At 38.9% G+C, this 12489-nt stretch overlaps 1 long non-coding RNA gene across 1 annotated transcript; it reads left to right on the top strand.

Moving 5' to 3' along the window:
* The first annotated feature begins 1631 nt into the window (after positions 1 to 1631).
* On the top strand, positions 1632 to 6838 carry LOC105437723. The gene is made up of 3 exons (XR_004062923.1): positions 1632 to 1868; positions 4805 to 4962; positions 6695 to 6838. It is a non-coding gene; the product is annotated as an uncharacterized LOC105437723 (long non-coding RNA).
* Positions 6839 to 12489: the final 5651 nt, after the last annotated feature.

Below are 12489 nucleotides of genomic sequence, written 5' to 3'. Positions count from 1 at the left end.
TGCGAATCTGCAGATATGAAAAAGTTGTGAAAATAACTAAGTCCGCCTAGTTAATATGCGCATATGTAATCAAATCAAAACCGAACATGATACATCAGTGAAACCTATGTATATCAGACAGGTATGGAAATATATTTTATTTGAAATTAAAAAAATCATGAATGTTCATCAAAAATGCAAATTAGGTGGTGTGATCACCCTAATAATAGTATACATTCTCAGATTTTTGGAATGATAATTTGCTAGTGTTTGTTTTGCGTGACTGCTAAAGCATGTGTATGCTAATATGCTTATCAACTAGGGGACCTACGCCCTTAAGTCATAAATGACAGTAATGACGATTAATGCCTCACTGAAAGGGCACTACTATAGCGCATCGACACGGTTTCGATCCTGGGTCCTCACAGTTTATACGAGGCCATTACTTTGCCACTGAACCATGACTGTACGCAGCGGGGGCAAGGGTAGGGGGCAGTTCCCACAAATAAAAAATAAAAAAATTAAATGCAATAAACTATCGATAATTCATTGAATTCCCCCGGTCCCCAACCCCCCCCCCCCACTCAGTGTTATTTAGGGTACTCGTATGTTCGTTCCCTCTTTTTGAAAGCACCCCCTATCTGAGGACTGCCAACATTTCCGATCCCCCTTTCGCGGGCTATTCGCGGGCTTTTCGCGGGCTTTTCGCGGACTGTTCCTGCCTTGGAGACCCCCCCCCCCCCTTAATACGGAAAAATGCTCAATGTACCCCCCCCCCTCCTAAATTCGAAATAATTTCTCAGGAGTCCAAACAGATGAGAGAGAAAAAGAAAAAGACCCCCTTTTTAAAGAAATCTCCGGGTGAAAAGTCAAATACATCAAATTACAATTCTCGGGCCGGACTTTGTCGTACGAAAAGTACCCCTTTAAAGGACATTTTGGTAACACGCATGCGGTCATTCCGATCCCAAAGGGGGGCGGGGGCGGGTCCCCAACAGTAACAAATCTTCTGTGTGCCTATGCCTAACTATGAATCGAGTCATCATTTCTTACGAACATATCATTAAAAGGCAAAGGTAATTGGTAATTGTTTTAGCTTGAATCAACGGGTCTAATAATATACCAGTATACGCCTATAGTTAATGGCTTTCGAATGAAATCAACTGGTAAACTACATCCATTTGGTTTCAATCATGTTCCAACTGGACTCCACTTTGGGTTTTAAACTGGAATCAACATTACTGGTATACCAGTAAAGCCTATTGTTTTTAACTAGTATCAATTGGTGAAACAATTTTATACCAGTATGGTTAATTGGTTTCAACTGGAATCAACGGGTTTGTTTTCAGCATGTGCCAGTAGAGTCAATGGGTTTCAATTGGGATATACAAGTTGGTATATAAAAGTTTACCAGTTGTGTCAACTGGTTTCAACTGGTATATCAGCTATATCCAGTTGAAACCAGTTGAATGAACTGGCACATATTCCAGTTCCTTCAAATGGATTCAACTGGTAGGCCTACCAGTTGATTCCAGTTGATAACAGTTGAAAATCTAACTGTTTTCAACTTTCTTTTGTTTAATCTGGGGAAGAAGAAGAAACAAAGCATACACAGCCTAGCCGGTGATATACACAGCGAGCCCAGATTTAGCTCGCGAAGGAAACCTGCGCATGCGCACATGGTAAAAATATGACGCAGCCGGGGATTCCCCTTTCATTCGCCATTTTTTCTGCACAAAAATGTGCATACTGCACCGCCACCTTCTACTTCTATTCTGCTACTTCCGATTCCGATCCAGTGATTGATATTTCTGAGATCTTTCTTCAGTTGCAGTAGATTTCGATGTAAGTCTTTGTGAACCTGGCCTGATCGAACTGAGTGAAACGAGGTTAGTCTATTTCAATTAATAACCTTGTTCCTTCACTTCCTTGTTAGCTAGCTAGTTCATCAGATCAGTGCACACCACCAGCATGTACATACAGGTAGTGGTCGATGCTAATGCGTAGCGCGTACGTAGTACATGGGCGCTGAGCTGAGCATGAGCACACATTGGAGCATCACTCTCCTGGCTGTGTAGTAAAAGCTGTGCTTTTGATTCTCAACATTTCAAACACCACTGTACAAAACTCAACCAATTTCACTCAAAATCGGTACTTTAGCGACAATTGATCATTTGATGACATCTAAATAGCAGTAAAATACATTTTTTTTAACTTACTGTATACTGATGTTAAAAAAGAATAATTTAAAAATTCAAATTGTAAGTCTAGTGTCAAACTTTGCTTACAGCTGCATCGACTTGATTGTGTACAGTCTATGCAATATTGTGTGGTGTGTATATTTGTGTATAGGTCTAATAATACCTGTCTCACAGCAAGCATGCAGTGCTAAAGTAAAGGTCAATACGCATTAGCATTGACTTTCTATGCTTTGCTGGAGTGAGCATGAGCATGGGTAATGAAACTCCAGGGTGCTCCGACGCCGATGCATATTTAATAGTACGGAATAAGGTATGGCAACATTTTATAGTTAAAGCATAATAATAATGGCTCTAATTGATTCAGAATCATATCTATACTTTGACCCGTAACTCTGGCGTTGAGATAGCCTACTATTTACCCAACCCCGGGGGAAGCCGACGAATTCGGTGAAATACTGTGAGGGTCAATACGTGTTAGGATCCAAATGCTAATAACATGTATATATGTATTTTCTCTCCCCTTTTTCCAAGAATTTGTCCGTCCATAGCAATGCGTGGCAAGAAGCGCCTAAGGCGCATAAAGTGCGCTAACCTGTCGGTAGAACCCAGAGCGTTCGGGAGGGGGAGCATGGTGCTCCACAACACAAAACCACGTTCCCTAGCCAAAGCATAGGCGTGCAATGAGGGAGCAGACATCAAGGGACGGGGGTCTCCAAAATGCCCCCCTTTTTATAGGCTCATTTTGGCCTTGGACCAAACTATCTTATAGGGGTACCGAAGTACCTGGGTTATAGGCTGCCCTTGTAGAGGCGCAACAAAATTTACGAATATTAAGTGCCAAATCCAACCAGCCGCTGATCTGAATAAGCAGAAAAATTTGGCAACGACTCAGCCAGCCGCTGAATAATTTTGTTGGTATATGGTACGGTTTGGCGGAAGATTGTACATCGTTGGCGGGAGGGCGGGAGAATGAGCGTGGAGGCGTGAGACTCCCTCCACATGCGGGAGGGTTGACAGCTCTGATTACATACCAAAAATCAACCAAATCTTCATCAATTGTTCAATTAAGATTTGAAGCCGTTAATGTTTCTTACCTGTGGCTGCTGCGTGTCAATTTTCTCATCTTTTTTGGAGTATTTTTTCCTATAAATGAATTATAATATACACTTTGACTTTGTCACAGGATTCCGGCAGACTGCTGCACAGTTACAATCGCATATCATATAGACGGTGGGGTGCAGGCACACATACATGTAGGTGCATTACTATCCTGGCTGTGTATTAAAAGCTGTGCTATTGATTCTCAACAGTACCACTGTACAAAACTCAACTGATTTCACTCAAAATCGGTACTTTAGTGACGATTGATGACACCTAATTAGCAGTAAAATACAATTTGTTCAATTTACCGATGTTAGAAAGAATAATTACCAAAATTCAATTTGTGTGCATTTGACTTCAGTTGCGCCCGCACCCTACTGTCAGTGCGCTAGACGGTATGCTATTGTATTGTGTAGTGGTTTGCTGTGAAACATGTGAGAAAGTGTATATTATAAGTCTTCGTTTGGGGGGGGGGGGGGGAAATAATTTTTAAAAATTTAAAAAATGGACACAAAACAGGTGAGAAACATTTAATAACGACTTTTAAATCATGACCAGTATAAACACTATGTGAAGAAGCATGCAGATGTACAAAAGATCATAAGTAAAACTATTCCGCAAAGAAAACATGCTTTTGAAATTGGCATTCTTACAAAATTAAAATACTATTATTTGTAACAAGGTACTTAGCACTTAGTGTCTGAGCTGACTGGCATTGGCAATAAGCAAGTTCGTAAATAGCTCTGGACCGCATGACCCCAAATTATCCACAGATCTTAGACACGATGGATACTTCCCACCTGTGCATTTTAGAATAATCACTGCCAAAGTGATGGAGGTGCTTCATGAATACCTTTTGTTTGCCTCTTGATAAGAATACTCCCACCTGTGTATCAGATGTTGGTGCATAAATGAATACTGATTACATAACTTTCATGAGCACGATACTAGTATTCGTCTCAATAGTTTTACAATTTGGGTCCGAATGACCTTCATCTGCCCCTGCGCAAATCCTAATTATGAACTCGCTTATTGTGGTGTGATTGAATTAAAACAGTAAAGCATGATCTCTTGCAAGGTAAGAACTAATCAAGGCTGGTCCATAATGTAATTATTAAGAAAAGGGGTGAAAGATAATGAGAAAAGCACAGGGCTTATTGGTATAGGGACTCAGAATATATAGCTACAGCATATAACACCTTGTTCTCCTTGAAATATTGTCAAACAATACATCAATGTAAAGCTATTGATGAGAGAAATTCAGTGGTGAGGCACAGTTTCTTGGCTGGTCCCAGTCATTCTTACCGAGGGTGGGTTTAAGGAGGCGACAGCAGAAAGGTTCACAGCGTTGAAAGCCCCCAAAACCTTACGCTATTAAGCCTATCACAGTCAAACATGTCTATAGTGACCACCCAAGTGAAACACAAATAGTGTATTGGATATAGTGAATTGAAACTTTCAAAGATCTTTATTCCATTTGTTTTATGTACGTAATGTAAATATTTCTGAATATTGTTTTGCAGGTATTGTCGCCATCACCATTTTCCAGAGGACTACACTTCTGTCGAATGAGAAGGACATCGTACACCATGGGTGGATTCTGCCTTCTCTATCTGCTCCTGATCCTCTTGATGAGATCTGGCGACGTTGAAACCAATCCAGGTCCGAACACTGCAGTAAGGTATACATATACTAGTAGCACCTGAAATTGAGTTCTGGGCCCTGTTTCATAAACCTTGTTATCGATAACGGGTTTGATCGGCTGAGAGCAGATTTGTCATAGAAATTTAGCATTCGTGATTGATAACAAGTTTTATGAAACAGGGCCCTAGTCACGAGATTACTTTGCAAAAGAAACAATGTGGAAGCGATTGGAAAGGTATTGGTGTATACTATGAGGTTTTGGAGTTGTCAAAATAATAATTTTGCCCAGTCTTGCAAAAAGTCGCATGAACTAGACTAAATAAATGTGTATATGTATGGGACTTTAGAAAGATGTGGCAAGAAAGTGTAGTCCGAAACAAAATATTTGTCATATTTTAAAAACGAGGGCATTTGAAGAGCTGTTTATTTTCGAACTTCCTTTCACCTTTCACAGAACTCAACCTTCTTAAACTAGGCAAACCACAAAATGTGGTCAATTTTGTAATGTTACCAAATTTAATACTTCTTTGTGAAGTGCTTCAATACAATTTATTTTGTTCACCTGATAAGAATAATAGTATTTCAATAGTCAGAATGCAAACTGCATATATTAAAAAGTGTTGCTAGGTAGGTCCAGCCATAATGTTTGTTCTACCTGGCAACAACTAATATATACAGTTTGGATACTGTCTATGGAAATACTATTGTTTTTATCAGATGGATGAAATGTTTTGTATGGAGGCACTTTACAAAGATGTATTAAATTTGGTTACAATATGAAAATGGCCTATTGTCGTGAATGAGTCAATGTGACACTTCAAATCATCATCTTATCAAACAAACTTAGTGATTGCATAGAATATATGATGCAGATAATAATTTTGATGATGAAGGTAATTATAAAGATAATAGTGATGATGATGATTGTAGAAACGGTGACTTATGAGTATTACGTAAAGACCAACTGTAATGACGACTCGACTAAACTGCCCTTGCGAATGATACCAAATGAGTGGTTTAACCTTTAATAAAAGATAGAACAGATAAAACAAGTAATCAGCATGGGTGATATACATGCATCACGCAATTATGTTGTAAAAATCTAAAGAATTGTGTGATACATGAGGTTTTCTAAAATACATAACATTAGTTTTCTCATAATTAACAATCAGTTTGTTAGCGTCAAACCAATCAGCTAATTTACATAATTCATTATTGGTTTTTTCTAACAAAAAATTGAAATTGCTATGGGTTGAAATGATAGTTGTGTCGTCTGCAAATAAGACATAATCAAAAAAAGAAGCACTGTACATAAATCATTAATATAAATTAGGAAGAGGAGCGGGCCCAGTATGGAGCCTTGGGGGACACCATACTGGGCTGTCGAGTATTGGGAATTATATTTATTAAATGAAGTATAGTTACGTTGATCAAGTAAGTAGCTCTGGAACCATTCCCACACTGCTCCCCTGATACCATGTAACAAACTGTAACAAACTGTCTACCAAATGCATAGAACCGAATAATAACAACAAATGACATTATTATCCTTGATTCAAAATAATCACTCCATTCTTCTGTATGCTTCCCCCCACCCCCCTTGTCCTTTGACCTGACCTACTTTCTGCCATGTTGTACTTATAATTTTGTATTGCATGCTAAAGCACAAAATACTAATTGTTGAGTGTCACATGATAGCTTCTCAGCCAATAGGATGCTCTCTTATTAATATCCTATCATACACAATTGATTTATTATTTATTTTACAGTACTGTCAGTGAAATGGAGTTTCTGAAGCTGGCCCAGGATATCGCTCCATCTTACTACGATGCTGTAGGGATATCTCTAGGGATCCCCTTAGCTCAGCTACAGGCAATCCTACTTCAGATGTCGAATAACTATTCCAATGCATTTTTGCGCGTATTCATGGAATGGAATGTCAAGCAGCAGCCTCCACACTCAAACAAACGACAGATTTTGGCAGACAAATTACGAGAGATTGACTTGGGTGGCCTATCAGACAGATTCAATGGACCTCCAATTCCAAACAGCACAGGTAAACAGATACTAATTCTTGCTACACCAGGAGACATAGCAAACCATGCATTAAGTGAAGTCAGTTTTACCATAGAGATAGTGAGTGCTCTGTGTTATACGCATTTGCCAAAATTTACAGAAGTGTCAAATTTGATCAGGCCCCATGCATGTTTTTATTGTTTTAATTTAACTTTGTTAATCCTCGATATTTTCTGGACACCAATATATAGTACAAGTACTTTGAGTGACAGCAGAATTAAATTTATTCCAGCTTTCTATATGTGCACATGTTCTACAAACAAATTATATTCTTTTGCGTCATTCCATTACGATAACTGTAAGTAGCATCCGCCCACCGGGGGTGGTGCCGGGGAAAATATGGTTTGGAGTTCTATGTCACTCCATCCCACTTTTTTGCTATTACGATATCTCAAGAACTAGGTATGAACTTCAAATGTGGTGTTAGCACGCATCACCAAAGTGAGATGAAGTTGTTAGATCTTAGGATAAGTTGGTCTCACCGAAGTGAGGTGGAAAATCAGATTTTGGGATAAGTAGATCAAAGGCCAAGGGCCATGAGGGTCAATATAACTTAATTTTTTAGGGTTTTAGCCCCATTATTGCAATGTCTCCAGAACGGTTTGAGCCACGAATTTCAAGTATGCATCCCCATATTGAGACAAACTGATATATTTCGGGTTAAGAAGGTCAATGGTCAGCAAAATGAACTAATTATCACCATATCAATAAAATACTTGAAGCTAATTTAGCTGGAAAATTACAAATTAAAAAATACATATGGTATGCGTCACGTAGGGAGACAAGTGAATAGATTCAGGATTGTCAGGTCAAAAATCATAGAGAAATCTCAGCTACGTCTCACGTTCCTAGACCATTTTCTTCACGCCTATATATATAGGCTTTTTGTTCTCATTGTAATATGTAAAGATTGATTCAAGCCCTGATCTTAACTGAATTTAGGCGGAAGCATACTGGAGAAGCAGTCACGTTTTTCAAAATAAGATGAAATGTCCTTGGAAAAATTATTCCAGTGATATTCATATACAAGTACATGTATCCACAAATTTCTCAGATTTTAAATGCCCTTAAAAATTGAGTGAAGTCACATAAATTCAGAAAAACATTTAGGACTTTGTGTCTTTGAGTACATGCACCTAGTTGTATGTCACACTATTAGCCTCATGCCTTTACAATCCTTTCAGATGTATCAAACTATGCATGTTTACATATAATCATGTGAATATGGATTATCTATGTATTTTTAGGAGGGCCACCAAGACTGCTCGAGTCACAGACCAAACCACTTTCTCCTGAACTGGTTGAGCGGTGTGCAAAGGATTTCAAGTTCAAGTACAGGTCAACTGTCTGTAAGATCAGAGCTGATCCTCTCAATCCTACTTCCACTGTGCAGTTTGATGACATGTATACTAATCTCTTCTTACAAAAAGAGCATGGGACAGAGAAGCGAAATCTAGATTACAATGATATCCTTGATCTTAAAGTCAATGGAGAGTTCCCCAAGCGGATCATGGTTCAGGGAGAGGCAGGGGCTGGAAAAACTACATTGTGTGCTAAGATTGCCTGGGACTGGATTGAAGGGAGGAATTTCAATCACTTTGTGTGGGTCTTGATTGTTCCTCTACGTGAATTTAAGCAACACACTATTGGCGAGATTGCAAAGTCTTATCTGGCCAAAAGCAATCCTGCAACGGTTTCACAGATTACTGAGTATATCCGGTTAAATCCTGATAAGGTATTCATCGCATTCGATGGGCTAGACGAAGTCCGTGGCAAAATCATGAAGACAGAATCTCACCAATCACAGCCTACTGATCAAATGCAACTTCAGCCAACACAGCCAAGTGTCAGCTCCTCAGAGGCATGTGGAAGCTCATCTGAGACTGGTGGTATTGGACTTGTAGATATTCTTTGTTCAGATCAACTTGCTTCTTGCCCAGTCTTGGTGACCACTCGCCCATGGAGAGCGGTAGAGATTAGATCAAATGGTGATATAATGAAGCTCTACACATTCATTCATGTGGAGGGTTTCACCAGAGAGAATTTGTCAGTTTACATTCACAAATACTTTCCTAAGAATGAGGATAAAGCAAATCAGCTTATCCAGTTCATCAGTGAGAATGATGTTGTATCCGAAAACATGGCTCGCTATCCAATATATGTAGCATTGTTGTGTCTCATGTGGAAAGAACTTGATGAGCCAAAACGAAAGGAAATGAAATTACTGAAAACTTTTTCTCAGATATTCAAAGAAATGATTGCCTTTCTAAAAGAACATTATACTCACAAAGTGGTGAAGAAAGTAGGCAGCCCCTCACTTTTTGCCTATTTGAAACAAATTGATGAGCGCCTTAGACCGATTGCCAAAGAGGCCTTCAATGGTCTGCTAAAAAATAAGTTGGTTTTCAGTGAAGATGATTTCAAAATATGCCCAGAATCCAAGGACACTGCCTGTAGGGTCGGGATTTTGTCTCAGGAGGAGAGAATTACCGCTGACACATATACACAGAGGATTGCTCATGTGCAATTGCCAGTCTTCTTTCCTCAAAAACTGTTTCAGGAGTACATGGCTGGGCTCCATCTTGCTTCCCTATATGAATCAGATCGTAATGAATTCAACAGGCTGATTGAGCAAGTAGTGCTGCCAAGGATGGAGGAGTTTAGGTATCTTCTGTACTTCACTGTGTCACAGAACTCAAGGATTGCAATCTTTGTAGTGAACTCTATGCTTCAGGCACTACACATGAACATATCCAAAAGTGCTTCACAGAGACAGTTAGATTTCATTGTTGATGTAGCCTTTGAGAGTCAGGACCCAGATGTAGCAGATTTGGTGAAGGACAGGCTTTCATCGAAAAAGATTAAGCTGTCCATAACCGCACACGTGACAGCACACACTGTAGCTGGTTATGCATTCATTGGACCACATGTGGTAAGTTTGATCATAGTTTGATGAACAAAATTAGTTCATTTATTTTTGTACAAGTTCTTACTTTTACATCTTTTGCAATTTTCTTTCAGTACAACAGTGTAATTATGGAAGGGTGCATCTTGACTAGCACCTTTTACCAACCAATAGTTTCTATTCTCGTAAATATTATTGTATGAAATGTATGAATACTGTATTGCTGTTGGTAAATAAATCAAATCAGAGAGGTTTGAACAGCAATAATCTGGAAACTAAAACTGCAATCGTAGACCGATATGCATACATTGATGCCCAAATTTCTATTTTTTTGAGCAGATAAATAAAGCAATTAGATGATCCTATGTTCACAACATGCAACAAGGCACACATCATTACGCACGTATGGTTGTCCGTATATACTATGGCCTATATGGACTTACATACTAATCGTGACGCATATACCGTGTGAGTCAAAAAAAAGTTTACACCTAGAAAATTGCTAATTTAATTTTTTTTTATCTATGAACAGTAAATTATTATACATCTTATGAAAGAGTGTTTTATCCCAATTCATTTGGTATCATTTTTGTGTGGTATGTGTTCATGCTTGGTTGAACAGGAGGCATTGTTTGCGAGAGTGCAAAAATTGACTTGCGCCAAAGTGATGCCTATACATGCAGTATGTATTATGTTGGGATTTAGCGGAGTGAGAGAATGAATTGAATGTATCAAATGAAATGCATTGCATATGCTTTTTGCAGAAGCAAAGTCACACACACACATACACGCGTGCGTACAAATGTTTGTTGATATTTGATATTCGATTTTTGATATGTGTGGCATGATTAATTTTGTTAGGGATGTTATTTGGGTCTGCAAAGACCGAATTAATTCCTAACTCCCAATTGTTTTATTCGAACATCACATAAGCAACTTTGGCGCAAGTCAATTTTTGCACCCTCGCAAACAATGCCTCCTGTTCATCCGAGCGTGAACACATACCACCAGGGGCGTCGCCAAAGGGGGGTGTGGGGGGGTGCGACACCCCCCCCCTACCTGTCAGGATATTGTCGGTAAAATGGGGAGGGAAAAAAAGAGAGGGAAAAAGAGAGAGGGGAAAAAAGAGGGAAAAAAAGAGAGGGGAAAAAAGAGAGGGAAAAAAAGAGAGGGAAAAAAGAGAGGGAAAGGGAAAGAAAAGAAAAAAAAAGAAAAGAAAAGGAAAAGAAAAAAAAGAAAAGAAAAAGAAAAGAAAGAAAGGAAAAGAAAAGAAAGAAGGGTAAGGAAAGGAAAGAAAGCAAAAGAAAGGAAAGAAAAGAGAAAAGGAAAAAGAGGGAGGAGAGGAAAGAAAGGAAATAGTCCGGCAGCCAAATGCAGATTATTGGCCTAACCTTGTTTTAGGGTCTATAGTTTTTTTTTCAATGGATTATGATTGCCTAAACCTTCTATTTGAAGAATCCGATTGCTGACACTCTGTCAGCCTTGATCAATTTAAGATATGTGACGTCATACAAAATGGCCGCCAAAGTACATGATTTTTCTCTAAAAATGTATAATAAATATATAATAGGGCTTTTTCTACAATTTTGGGCAGCCAAATGTCTGTATTTCTCTAGGACCATCACTAAAAATTGTTTCGTGATGTTGCACGGCCATAGATGACAAGCTAATTTGCATATTTTGAAATAGCGCCCTCTATAAATATATTAATTTTGCATAAAAATAGGTGTGCCAGCCAAATGCCAATTTCTTAGATCTACGTGACGTTAAACACATATTATATGCTTCGTATGCATGAAATAATTACGATTGTGCTGCATTTATCTTACATATTTTTGGGTCTAAATTAAGATACATGTAAAGAAACCAAGATCTACAAGAGAATCAGTGAGAAGTGATTTTACGGTACATTCTTTTTCCATTCATTGGCTTTATGCAGACCAGCATTGATCCAGCGTCAGTGAATGATGATAAAGCATTTGGCATCGGTACCAGACAGATGTATGAGTTTTAACAGAAGTTACCTGGTGGATTCTATGACACAATTTCCAAGAAAGTCTACAACGGGTACCTGACAGAAATTGTCAGCCCAGACACCAACTGTAAACCAAAGTGTTTCTGGAGTTTCATAAACGGCAAGCGATGCGATACTTCAGGGTTGGCTCCATTAAAATAATCTAATGGAATGACTTACTCAGATAGCCTCTCAAAGGCGAACATTCTAAGTAATCAGTTTTCATCCATCTTCAACTGCAATGAAGATATGACTAGTCTGAGAGACAAAGGACGAAGCCCCTACCCAACCATGGATCACATTACTATCTCGCCACCAGGTGTTCTGAAGATCCTTTCGTAGCTTGATGTTCATAAAGCCACTGGTCCTGACCAAATCCCAGCCAGACTTCTGACCACCAAACTGACACCTGTGTTCCCTCTATTCTTCCAAGCCTCCCTTAACCAGAGCGTGCATACCTGATAAATGGAAGATGGCTACAGTGTATATATATTGATCCCATCTTCAACAAAGGTGACCGTAGCAAGCCAGAGAACTACAAAGCTGTCTCTCGGACGTCAGTAACCTGT

Source organism: Strongylocentrotus purpuratus, unplaced genomic scaffold (genome assembly GCF_000002235.5).
Source record: "Strongylocentrotus purpuratus isolate Spur 01 unplaced genomic scaffold, Spur_5.0 spur5_scaffold_1, whole genome shotgun sequence".
Taxonomy (NCBI): Eukaryota; Metazoa; Echinodermata; class Echinoidea; order Camarodonta; family Strongylocentrotidae; genus Strongylocentrotus; species Strongylocentrotus purpuratus.
This window is presented reverse-complemented; position numbering and strand designations above follow the sequence as displayed.